Genomic DNA, 14211 nt, shown 5'->3' with positions numbered 1-14211 from the left:
TCATAGTAAACTTTCCTCCACATATGGATCATAAGTACTTTACCTATGTTTTCTTCTAGTACTTAGCATGCTATTATTTTCTATATGGACATTGTGGTATACAATATGAAAAATGGATTCAAACCTATATTTTCTCAATTGGTTAAAATCTTTTGTATTTCTACTGATTTTTTTCTCTGTATCATAAACATCACATATTTTAAAATTCCACATTTTCTCCATTGATATTAGGGTGTTCCCTTAATTATAACACTAAATTTCCATATGCAATTGGGTAGGTTTCTGTATTTTTCTACTCAATTAGTCTATCCATTGCTGTACCAATATCACATTTCAATTTTAAAGGGTTCAAAGAGCTAGCCACCCTTACTGTTTTTCACTTTCAGCATTTTCTTAGTTATTCTTGCTTGTCTGTTCTTTCAAATTAGCTTTGCAATATGTATTAGCTGCCTGAGAGGAAAATTATGATAATACTTTCACTGGAATTATGTTAAACTAATAAATTATTTTAGAAAAAGTGACATCCTTAAGGATATTACCTTCCTAACCAGAACACCATCTCTCTATACATTTGCTCATGTCTGTCTTTGTACCTTTGGGAGTTTTTATAGCTATCCTCATACAAAGTCTTAATGCCTGTGTAATTTACTTCGTTATTATAAATTGCATCTTTTTCATTATATCTTATAACTAATTTTCATTTTTAAGGTGCATACATTTTCAAAAGCCCTGTTAGCCCCAATATTTTACAAGAACCATTCCTTAACCACCCAGATATAATTTTCTTTCTTATTTCTAAATGTTTAGTATACTTAAAAAAAAAAGCTTAACTTTTTTTTGATATTTTATACCTCCTCTGCTAAAATATAAACCATTCAGAAACAACATTGTACTTTCTATTTAGAACTCAGTCTGGTGGTGGCTACAATTGTAAATCAGTGGTAGAGCACTTACCTAGCAAGCATGAGGCACTGGGTTTGATCCTCAGCACCACATAAAAATAAGTAAATAAAATAAAGGTATAAAAAGTATAGTAACATTTAAAAAAAAAAACTCAACCTAGTACTGAGAATATAGTAGTTGGGACTCAGCAACTCTAATTAACAGATAAGGAAATACAGTTTAACTACCTCCTTTAAAAATACCTAACATACTCAAACTTCCTCTCTTGCAAATACTTAAGTGATCATGAGATGAATGTAGGAGGATTGATTAAAATTGATTAGTACTTCTAGGGGGAAAGTCCTCAAGGTTGATGGCCTGGAATCAACCTAAAATGAGGTAGGAAAGATGGGGAAAAGATGTAGAAAGGGAAACAAGTTGATATGAATAAATTGAAATCTGATTAAAATGTACACCCAGTAATACACTGAAGAAAAATGATTTAAAATATGGGCATATAGACAAAATAAGAGTAACTGGGACCAGATTTGCCCTACCACCTGAGAAACAAACAAAATGTATGAAACATCAGTTTTCAAGACACTGGCTTAGGCAACAAACAACAGAGAAACAGGAAACAAGGCGAGCCCTACACTTTACTCCCCTAAAGGGAGTTTCTAGTCCATGATAAAGAAAAAGTGAGCCAGATTCTCTGAATCTGTAGCTGAATTCCACTGTAGTCAGAGAACTCTCATTATGACTTCAGTATTTTAAATTTTTGAAACTTGCTTTGTGGCATAATATACAGTCAAATTTGATAAATATCCTGTGTACATTTATTTCTATTTTTCTGTTTCTTCTATAAAGTACTAAAACAGATGTTTATAAAATGAAAACTCTAACTATGACTACATATGACTATGAACATATTTATTTCTTCTTTAGTTCTATCAGATTTGTTTTACATATTTGAGACAAATTTATTAGGTACATACAAGCTTATTAAATAGTATTCCTCTTGGTCTCTATTAATACTTCTAGTCTTAAAGTTGACTTTGTCTAACATAGTCATAACAGATTTCTTTTAGTTAATACTTGCATGTTATATGTCCTTCCCATCATTTTCTTTTAAACCTATTAAGTTCAAGTTGTCTTTTATAAACAACATATAGCTGGACTGTTATATTTCCACTCTAACAATCTTTGCATTTTACTTGTATTTAGTCCATCCATATAAATTTAAAATGGTTTTAACTTGCTGGTAATTTCAACCTCTTAACATTATGGTGAATATTTTTAACCTCAGAAATGTTCTTAGCCTAAAACTGATTTTGTCTGATAGTAATATAGCTATGCAGCTTTCTTTTGGATAATTTTATATGGTATATCTTTTTTTCCATATGCTTACTGTTTTCAGTTTACTAGTCGCTACATATTTTAGATCTTTCTCTTATAGACAGCATAAAGCTAAGGTAGTTCAGTCCAGATTGACAATCTCTGTCTTTTAACTGGAGTACTTAATTCCATTTACAAATATTTAAAGTAATTGATGTATTTGAGTTTATCCCTATCCTTTTTCTTGAGTTTTTATTTGTCCTAATGGTCCTCTGTTTCTTTTTCTTTCCTGTCATGTCTTCCATTGGACTGACAGAGGGTTTAGGATCTCTTTTTTTCTTCTTCTTCTTCTAATAGATTGGTTATTGTATTGCTTTTACATTGCTGTTGTAACAAAATACCATAAACCACAAACTTATGGACCTTAAAGTAACACACAAATGTCTTCAAGTATTTAAACATGGTTCAGCATAGATATTTTAATAATCTATGACTGGTAATTCAGTCTTTTGTAGGTGTATTTCTAATTATCAATTGTTTCTGCTGATCGTTGCTAGAGTTTTATTTCTTTTTGCACTTGGTTATCTTAAATTATTCACTGACCATGAAGTTTTCCTGTTAACTTCTCTAAGACAAAAATGAAAGTATACTCCTCCAGAGAATATAAGTATTTACTTACCAGATCATTTAAAATTCATACTTTGACAAATTATGCAATTAAAAATGGGCAAATGATTTTCTCCAAAGACCACACAGACAAACCACAAATGGGCTCACCATGCCTATTAGGGAAATGCAAATCAAAACCCTAATAACATACCACTTCACACAGTTGTGCAATTATTACTATCTAATTCAGGGTTATCCTTCTCTAATTCAAAAATGGGCTCATCATTACCCAAAAGAAACTTTGTACCCATTTGTAGTAACTTTCCTTCCAGCTTCTGGCAACCACTCTTTTACCTCATTTCTGATTTACCTGTTCCAGACACTTCATATGTATCATATAACATGATCTTTTTGTGTCTTGCTTCTTTCAATTAGTTCCATGTTTTCAAGGTTTATCCCATATTGCAGCATGAATCAGTACTTCATTCTCTTTTATGGCTGAATAATATTCTACTATATAGACAAATATGTCACCACATTTTGTTTCAACATTCATCAGTTGATGGATAGTTGAGTTGCGTCTATTTTTCACTTCTATGAACTTTTGTATTCAAGTTTTGCATGGAACTATGTTTTCTACTTTTATAGATATATTAACCAGGAATGGAATTCCTGGGTCATATGGTAACTTTATGACTTTATGTGAAGTTTTCTTCTTTTTATGTGAAGATTATGAGGAACTGCCAAAGTTTTGTACAAAGAAGCTACACTATTTTACAATCCTACAAGCAATGTATGAGGGTTTCATTTATTTTTTGTCTTTTTGCCTGTGCTATCATACTGATCTGTATTCCGTGTGTAAAATTGGTTGTATACATGTGTACATATAGATTGAGTATCCCTTATCTGAAATGCTTGGTACCATAAGTATTTAGTATTTTTTTGAATATTTGCAATATAATGAAATATACTGGAGATGGAAACCAAGTCTAAACATGAAATTCATTTATATTTCATATTCATATAACATTGTATAAAAAGTCATAGAAATGATGTAATTTCATGTATATAGCACTGCAAAATAGGCAAAACTAAACAAAACACTGTTTAGGAATACATATGGATATGGCAAAACTATAGAGGAAAGCAAGGGAAATGCAAAGAAAGATATAGTCAGGGAAGAATGCATAGGGCAGCTTCAAAAATATGGGTTATATATTATTTCTTAAGCATGAAGCAAGCATACAGGTATTTGTTTGCTTTAAATCTATAAATCTCTAAATGTGCCAAAAGTACAATAAATATGAAATATTTCTCTACTATAAATTTGGTAAATATATGGTTATTAAACAAAATAAAACTTATTCATAATCCCATCACCTTGAGATGAGATTTAAAGGAGGTAAATACTCTTATATGATGTGATTTCTTTCACTATTTTTACTCTTTCTTACAGCTTTATTGAGGTTAAATTGATCTACAATAAACTGTACATACATACAATAAAAACATACAAATTAAATGAGTCATATAAGTATATATTGGCTGACAGCATCATCTAGAATTTAGGGGGCTTTATGTTGGAGAATATTTTATACATGTTTTACTTTCAGACACTGTCAAAGAGTTTTTCAAAATGATTGCACCAATTTACACTCCCACCTGTACAGCATGAGAGTTCCAGTTATTAAGCATCCTCATTAATACTTGGTAGTCAGACTTTTCAAATTTAACCATTCTTTTCATATTCTAAGGAATATATTCAAACTACTTGTCTGAATTCTAGCATAAACAACAAAAATCACTTTGGTGAAGAATGAAGTGAAACATACAGAAACATACAGAAGTTTTAATCTAAGCGCATTTCCCCTTGCATAATAACTGAAGCAAAAGCTCTAACGTATGCCTCCATTCTAATTTAGTCAAAACAAGATTTTTAGAAGAATCACTGAGGTATACCCAAAGGAACCAAATGACTTAAACACAAGTTGGGAATATCAAACTCCTGGAATTCAGGTGAAATATAGTCCAACCCAGTTTATACTTGTGACCATACTAACAACACCTGAACCCAATACACAAAAATTCTACTAAAATAGTATTCAAAATCTGGATGGGCGAGATGAAATACTTTATTGTGAACAGTGCTAGTCAGTATGCTCAGCTACTTGTTCTCAATTTTGCTACTTAACCACGAAAAGCAATGCTGAGATGATTCACTTTAACACAAAGCTATTTTATAGTCCTTTATATTTTTTCAATTTGACTATAAATTCCTCTCTTAAAACCATGAGGCGCCTCGCACTTGTTTCTCAAAATACGGATCCTACACTCACAATCTTTTTATCGTCTATTTTCATCTCAAATTCATTTGTATTTGACCCTTACCATTTCACTTAATTAAGTTTGCTGGTTAGTGACCCCTTCCTAACTACCAATGTCAACAGGCAATCAGTTCCTAACTTCCTGACCTCTCCAACTGGTCTGACTCCCAGACAGGCTTCTCTTCTCATTAAAACTTTCTCCTCCTGGCTTCTAGTGTCTCACCTGGTCCTACTACACCTTCTCCCTTCAGAATGCCCCTCAGTCTCCTGGTTGTTACTATCACTTAAACAATATAGTGTTTCCCATCCTTGGTCTTCCTCTCTTTTTATCCTATGTTTATTTGAATGATTTCTCACCCCTTTACAGGATTAATTACCACAAATCCATTACTGCTTCCAATGTCTACAACTCTGAGTCAGACTGCCGAAAAACCAAATGCCAATAAATCTAACTGCCAACTAGACGGGTCTGCCAGATGTCCTACAGAAACTTAAACTCATTTTCTCTCACTATAAATTAATCTCTCAATTTATTGTTTTATTCATGAGTGCACAATTATAATCCAAGTGATGTAAATAAAATTCAAGTCATACTTTCAAAACTTTTTCTTGAAGGGTTAAAAAAAAAAGAATTTTTTAAAGATTTTTCCCCCTAAGTTATGAAGGCAACTCATATTCATTAGCAAAAACTGCAAAATATAGAAGAGATATTTAAAACCCTCCTCAAATCCCAGCTCTCAAAGGTAAGCAATATTAACATTTCCTTCCAGAAAAAGTAATTTTTAACCAAGATAAAGTTATATATCAAAATATTAAAGTGATAAACAGTTCTGTTAACCTTGTTTGGAAAACAGTCTCAGTACTCTTACAGGCTGTTTTTTAACATCATTAATCAAGGAAAAAAACTTTATCCCTATAGTGAAAATCGGAATACTTTAATTACAAAAGCAATCCTTTCACATGCTTTATTTTAAACCCCCCAAAATCATACTCGTAGGAATCAGTGTTTGGCTTGGCAAGTGAGCAGCGTGCCCAAACCCAGATGTTATCAGGGTGCGATACACCCCACAATGCCACCATTCCAACTCCCTGTGTGTAAAGAAACCACAGCGGGGAAAGCAGAAGAGGTGGAAGCGCAGAAGTCGCACCCAGACCTGGCTGAGGGGCTGTGGCTTGCAAACTCCCGGGAAAGTGACATTCTGACACCTTCGCCGCTTGGCGAACTTCCCGGCCCCGCCCGGAGGGAGCCCGCCCGGGTGCCCCGCGCAGCGCCAGCGTGCGGTCCCCTGGGGCTGGGGTCGCGGCCTCGGGCTGGGGGTCCCGGGGGTCCGGGCCGCGCCCGACCCCTCCCGCGCAGACGTCCCTCAGGCCTCGGCGAGGCAGGCGTCGGGAGGAAGAAGCCGAGGCGGAGGCAAAGAGCCGACCCAAACCTGGCCCCGCGAGCCCGGAGCGGCGGGGGAAGGCCGCGCAGCCCGTCCGCAGGGCGCACCTGACGGCGCCTCCCTCCCCGCCAGGGCCCGCGCGCTCCGCCGCCCCTCACGAGCAGCCCCGCCGCTTACCTGCTCCAGGCGGCCGGCGATCTGCCCTCGCCACTCGCGGGAGCAGCGAGCCCGAGTACCTCCCGCGGCCGCGCCCCGGAGCCCCGCCCCTCAGGGTCGCCGCGCCCCCCGAGTCTTCCGACCCCCAGCAGACCCGCCCAGCCTCGCCCCTCAGGGCCGCTGAGCTCCCCTCGGGTTTCCCGGCCCTCCCCGCGTGGCCACGCCCTTCTCCAGACCCACCCCCTTCCTCAGGATCGCCCCGCCCTCCCTGGGTCGCCACACCCCTTCCAGGTCCGCCCCGCCCCTCGGAGGTGCGCCGCGGGGAACCGGGTGGATCCGGCGGCTCGGAAGCCTACCTGAGCTGTGCCGCTCCGGCATCCTGCACTCTGCGGCTGCTCTGGGCGGCTTTCATTTGTTCCCCCTGAAAGATCTTAAAACCCAGTGAGGCAGAGCCTGGGATAGAAGGATCAGAAAGGAAGTAGCTAGAAAGGGAACAGAAGGAAAACTATTGACCTGGTGAACTTGTCGGGGGAGGAAGGAGCAGTCTTTTTTTATTGCCAGCGATGTTTTCGCACTCTTCTTTAAGAAGCATAGAAGTTGTCTTGTGCTGTCACTTGACGGTATTTTTACAAAAAAAATCTATAAAGTTTGAGAGGCAGCCCGCGCCCCTTCAGTTTTGTTACTTTATACCTGCTACGGCCTTGCCACCAGTGTGCGTCTTGAAAGAAAAGTTAAATGTGTCCACTACAGCACCTTGACCCTCCCATTACGTGGCTGGAATCTCCTCTAACCCTGGCAAGGGATTGGCTGTTCTTTTTCTTGTATACCTCCATGGTGGACATCTCAGCACTGTGCGTGGGCAATTGTTGAATAAATTTCTAGATTATCTGATGATGAATGGGTTCACTTTTGAGAGATTGGTGAATTATTGAAGTGAAAGTTAATAACTATTGTTCCCACCGTGTGTTCTATCAATCTCAAGACCCTAGAGATGCTGGAAAAGGGGTGAAGTAGATCCCCAAGATCACATAAATTCAGGGAAAGAGACATATGTCACTTTCCTTGAGGTTCACAATCACATTATCATCTTACAGGTCAAAGAACCGTGTTTTACTTTGCTTAATTCTACATTTTTCTAATTTGACCACAGAACTCTATTCTTCAGAAATACCTATTACCATCCCTGGGCATTAGTGTTTCAACAAAAATGCTTTGATAAACTCTGCTTGAAAGTCCTAGTACTTGCACCTTCAAATAATTGACCACCAATGTTTGCAAAGTTCTGTATTGTTTACAAAAAGCTTTTACATGAGTCATCTCATTTAAACCTGGCAATCATGATGTAGCTGGTATTATCCTCGTTTTACAACTCTTTAAAAAAAAAAAAAAAAAAATGGCCGGTCAAACAACCTATTAATGGTTGCCCAAGTATAGGGTCAAGATTTGAATTTGAACTTGACACCAAAAAGCAGAACACATCCTTGGTCAGAAACTTCTAGATTCATGTTAGTTAAAGTTTCTCAAAGAAAAGACCATATCTACCTATATTTTACTCCTCTGTAGCACTTGACATAATGCAGGGCCCAAAAGTGTCATTCGAATGTGCTGAATGAATGAAGAGTAAATGTGTGCATGGATGCTCAGTAACTGCTGATTGAACTTGGCTGAGTACTTGTTTCTTTAACTGAACAACTTTAACAACCTCCTCACTGATGCAGAAGTTCCAAGAGCAGGAGCTCCTGGAATTGTTCCTAGTTTTTTGTTTTTTGTTTCCAGAGTCCATCTAAAACAGCTTTCTTAGAAGAATCCATTCTGTTGACAGCTACAGCTATTGCAAAACCATGAAATCACTTCCCTTGTTTTCCTTGAAATGGGCCTCTTTCCTGTTCCACTCTCAGAGGCAAAGCTACATGGAGATGAATGGAAGATATTGAACCTTTCTTTGTGCCCTTGTGTTTAACATTTTCTCATTTATCATTGCAACACTGAGCAGGTTTTTGTTTTCTAATGTTACCAATCATATATTATTTGAGGTAGTTCCTGGGGAGAAAACCATAGATTTTGGATGATGTGGATAACAGCTTCTGTTTAGATTTTATTGAGTATTGTTTCTTTCATTCAGTAGAGACAAATTGTGTAATACCTATTTTCTACTCTATATTCATTCTTTCTTCATTTAATGCAGTTGGTAAATGCTTCATGACTCAACTCAGGCCTATTTCTCTCACCTCAGCTCCCATTTTTGACCTCCTGAACTAATTGTAGTTTTCTAAATTATCAAATTTGCACCAATGGTTACCTTTACCTCTCTCTATGGGGATCAGCTGGCAGACTCATGTCCATTTAGCTGAAGAGTCGTCTCTTCTGGGAGATAAAACCCCGCAATGCCCTTCCCTGACTGAATCAGGGGTCTTTTTTCTGCATCACGCCACAATCCAGTCATATTGCTATGATGGCATCGACATAATAATTGGGATTGATTTCTTTTCCCTCTTCTTGCTTAGCTCATTCTAGGTGAGTTATCAATGGGCAGGAATTGTGACTTGCACCCCTGTTCCCTGAGCATAAAGCATAGCATATGACACATGGAAGACTTCAAATGTTTGAGTATCTTCAAGGGAGTATAATGAAAACATATATTCAAGGAAATATGAATTCTTAGAGTGCTTGTGAAATAATTTCACAAATATAAATGTTTGTGTGAATAAAATAGGGTGACAAATAAATATCTGCTTCTTCCCATTTTCTGCCTTGGACTAACATAACAGTAAATACCTATACACAGTTACTCATTTATTCATTCTTTCACTTGTTCAGCAAACCTTTTCCAGTGCTTAGAGTGTGACAGGTACAGTCTTAGATCCTTGCTTCAGAGAGAAAGTGACGTTCTAGCCGAGTCATAGTTGCTCACCAAATGTCAATTTCTCTTCCTGGGCACAAAAACTAAGCTGCTTTGCCCATTTTCCTTGCATCTAGGTAAGGCCAGGTGGCCAGTACTACCAGTGAAATTTGAACAGAGTTTCCCTTCTGGATCCACAAAACTAAGAATATGTGAACCTTCACTCTACTCTCTCTCTCTTCCCATTTCTTGACAACCTTGGGACGTAACTGAACTATGCCAACCATTGCTAAAGCTGATGATATGACAGGATGGGAGAAGTCTATGTCCTTGACTGATTAACCCTGACTGTTTTGTGACATAAATGGAAAATAAACTTGTTAAAACCACTAATATGTGGGGATCTCCCCCCAGGAGCTAGCCTTACACTCTGATTAAAATTGTCATGAATGGTAACACGTGGACAACGTGAAGCATACAGAAAATTTTCTTTCTTGAAGAGGAGACACAAAACATGGAAATTTAGCAAAGAAGATATTAAGGTCATAGAAGTTTTAAGTTTGTCTTGAGTGAATAAACAAGTGTTTAACGACAACGTTCTTTGTTCTCTGTTGCCATAACACTGTCATCGTCCCATGAAAACGAGCATGGAGTCACCGTCACATCATCTCCACCCGCCCTTCTCAGGCTTTCTGAGTTTGCCTGAGGGCCTCAGGAGATCCTGTACTCAAAGTCAAGTATATATGGGGGAGTAAGAGAAGACAGGAGTGGGAAGGTGGGCACTGAAGAGTCTACACTATCTTATTAAGGACTTGGCACATTAATCTACAGGACATGTAGAACTATTTGAGATGAAATAAGTTTCTTCTTTTCTTTGTTTCCCCCATCACCTTCTTTCCTGGATTCCTGGTTCCTATTAAACTAAGGTAACAATGGGAAAATGGATGGTCACAGATGCTCCACCAAGGGACCCAATCACTTTTAAGTGTCCTCCCACAAAACCCCGCCCCGAACATTGCCATCCCCCTCCTGGAAACCTCACTAATCAATGAAACTTCACGGTATCAAATGATTGACAATTTCACTGGAGGCTTAATAAAAAATACTCAGCACCTAGAATGAGAGGCAATAGCAACAGTGAGATGAAAGGAAGGCTGTGAAGGAGAAAAGGATCCAGGAGAGAAGAGGTCTTCCTCCCAACCACATGATCAGCTCATCCAGGCCGGAGCAACCGGTCAGAATAGGCGGAGAACACATGGAGGAATAATGCGAAACTGTCTCAGAACTCCAGCACAAAGCCCCCCGACTCACTGAGCAAGCAGAGGAGGCTCTGAATCCCCAGGACCTGGGAACTCTGTATGGAACAGGAGAAATGTCTCAGCTCGAAGTCCATGCTTCTGAACTGTAACTAGACCTGCTTAAACTGCAACTACACTCCCCAAACATCTTTTCTTATGCAGCATTCAAGTTCTGAATTTGACCCTTAAGAAACTTTGTGTGTTTCTTCTTTCTTTCCCTTTTGTGCTTCTATTAGTGCAAGAAGATTTTCCTGGGTCAGCCAGCTGGTCCAAAAAGAGTGAGAAACCTGTGGATCCGTGTCCTACAAGATAAACCCAGCCTAGACCAACTAACCCCCAGCTGAGGAGCAGATGTGGAAAAATAATAGATGATTGCTCTTTCATGCCATGGCATTTTGGCACTATTTGTTACACAGCAGAAGTTCCCTGACTTATCTTCCAACCAAGATATTCTGAGATGTGTGATGGAGGTGCTTCTACTCCCACTGCATCCCCAGTGTGCCCAGGACTCCCAACTAGGCACCAATTAGGCCAAAGGTAAGTTAGGAGATGAAGCTTCTCACTCTCAGTAAAATTTACTTGAGAATTTTCTGCCCTTTGTATTAGATGTAAAAAATCTAAATATTTGTCACCGCAGAGGAAAGATTTTAAGACTCTTCAGAAGGCTATTTCTGAACATGAATGATTGTAAAGCCTCTAAAAATCATTATGTAAAATAAAATTTGAAACCTATCATTTGTAATTTTTGCTTTCAGCAGAATTTTAGGAAAACTCATACGCCCAGCAAAATCCCCAGGCAGCTTTAAATGCCAAAGCTCTCTTCCTCTTCCTTTGTCTGTTCTAAATCCATAAGGAGAATTCATGAATAAACGTGGTTGACAGATGAACCAAAGACGTGTTGTTTAAGGTGCTGGCACCTTTAATGTGTTGGTTTCGAGTACTGGTTGGTCTCTGTATGCCTTAGAAGCCTGGGGGAGGGGTTCTCAAAGTGATTTCTAACCCCCTTTTCACACATTTCTTCTTCCTCCACCCATCCAGCTTAGGGAGGGACTGACGTGTTGGGATACTTTTTGAGGAACTGTGGGAGGTCTGTAATCCGTTTCCTTCTTGATGTGGGTACATTTACCCAAAGGAATACACAACACAAATATGTTCCCAGCACAACTGGGCAGCAGCTTCACAAAGTGGCTTTTAAAGACCTATCATATCGCCCTCTGAGGTGACAGCACTTTAGGGCAGGGCAGGGTCTTTGAGGGCCAGCGAAGCATACCCTTCCATTCCTGAAAGATATCCCCTTAGGAAACAATTTGGCGTTTTCTGCAAAACATGAACTTGCTTGGCAGCCTGACCAACTCATCACTCCTGTTCAGCTCATACTGCCTGCCTGATTAATAACAAGAACTCTTCTGAGAACAGAGTGAATACAACTTTGATAGCACAGGGGGCTAGAGAAGCCAAACAACACCCTTGCCAAACAAACACACATGTACACACGCCCACACGCACTTCTCAAAGCACTGGGAAATATAAAATGCTTCCACATTATTGGCAACAGTTGAAAATTATTTCTCTTCTCCCAAACAAATGTGTACATTAGCAAGCTACAGAATGATAACTGCTGCTATTCCCCATGGACCTACTATGTGCCAGACAGTGCTAATAGTTCATTCACACACACACACACACACACACACACACACACACACACACACTCATTTCACCCTGCAAGAATTAGTAGGTATTATTATCTAGACTTTATGGATAAGTAACTTTTGCAAGATCACAAAGAAGTGATCAAGAAGCAAAATTTGAACTCAAGGCTATTTGTAACTCTAAAGCTCAAACCCATCACCAAACCACAGCCTCGTTTAGTAAACTGTAAGTCCAGATTGGAGTGTTTTACATGAACCCAGCCCTCACCCAAAGCTCACTGGAATCACCATCTCCCTGTGGATTCTCGACCTGCTCTATACAAAGTTCTGATGGTCACAAGGAGCAGAGACTCACTCAAAGTAGCTCAAGGAAAAGACAGAGTAGTATTCTAGCTCTGCCCCTGAGTTGGGCAAAAAAAATTTTTTTTAAAAAGGAGCATATTCAAGAGTCTGAACAAGTGAGCCACAGAAAGGACAAGACCAGAAACAGCCCAAACCCCCTCAGCCCCTCATCTCATGGAGACCCCTTCTGTTTGCATACCTGCATGTCCCAGTAAGCTTCTCTAAGTCTCTGATCCCTCAAATCTACTAGACCTTGAGCTCAGAGCCACTTAAGAACAAAACTCCCTGTCCAGATTCCTAGGAGAGGAATCCTGTTGACTTGGGCCCTATTTCCCAGCCAGGTCACCCTCAGGGCGCAGGTTCCTGGCTGGTCTATGGTTGGCACCCTTGGGTCAGATCTTTGTCCTGGCTGGTCGTTCAGGAACCTGCTGCTGCCCCTTCTAGAAAGGAAAGCCCCCTGAAATTCAGGAACGGCTCAGCTCTTCTTTGCTCTCCTTCTTTTACCTGGTAGCAACTGTCTTAGCACTTGATTTTAAGTAGCTTCTTATTGCTCTTCAATTGCCTTTTGCTTGTTTTCTTGGTTCCCAGAGAACCATACCTATTGTCCTCATATCTGCAATGCTCAGCAAGTGTCAAAGACACTGTGCACAGTTACAAATGACTCGTCGTATGAGAGAGTCCTTGTGGGCAAAACATTCCCTCATGTCCAGAAACAGGAAAATGATCAGAGCTAGGAAGCAAATATCAAGTGTCTGATGACAAATCATCAACCTCACTACCTTAACTGGAGCACAGGTAGAGAAGGAAAAGAATTTGAGCCTGATCGAAGGAACTCTAAGCTTTCCCCCATCTCTCTTGCCAAAGGAGGTATCCAGGCCAATAGTTCTCAGCCAAGTCAAGTTCCTAGGTACCATATCAGATTTCCTTGCTCTGGGCCCATCCCTTTATCCTCCACTCAGAGACTTCTAGTAGAATTGTGTTGTGGAGGCAAATTAGCGCAGCCAAGGTGAAAACCAGTGTGGAGGTTCCTCAAAATATCCAAAAGAGAACTATCATATGATCCAGCAATCCCACTACTGCATATACCCAGAGGAAACGAAATAAGTGTATCCAGGGATATCTACACTCTGTGTAATAAACACAGCACCTTTCATAATATCCAAGACGTCAAATACACCTAAATGTTCATCTGTGGATTAATGAATAAAGAAAATGTGTTATAGCTACACAATGGGATATCATTCAGCCAATTTAAAGAGTAAAATCTGGTCACTTGCAACAGGAGAACATTATGGTAAGTGAAATAAGCCAGGCACAAAAAGACAAATGCTTCATAATGTCATGAGTCAAAAAACTGATCTCATAAAGGAATTGCATAGAACGATGGTTACC

At 39.4% G+C, this 14211-nt stretch overlaps 1 protein-coding gene across 1 annotated transcript in view; it reads right to left on the bottom strand.

The window, feature by feature from the left end:
• Positions 1 to 6410, bottom strand: part of LOC306654263 (tandem C2 domains nuclear protein-like) — a 38335-nt gene extending 31925 nt beyond the window's left edge. The window contains 1 exon segment of the mRNA XM_079127635.1: positions 955 to 6410. The gene's annotated coding sequence lies outside the window, so the exon portion shown is untranslated.
• Between the last annotated feature and the right edge of the window lie 7801 nt (positions 6411 to 14211).

Source organism: Sciurus vulgaris (genome assembly GCF_902686455.1).
Source record: "Sciurus vulgaris genome assembly, chromosome: 2".
NCBI lineage: Eukaryota > Metazoa > Chordata > Mammalia > Rodentia > Sciuridae > Sciurus > Sciurus vulgaris.
Note: the sequence above shows the minus strand (reverse complement) of the source record. Positions and strands in the feature narration are given on the sequence as shown.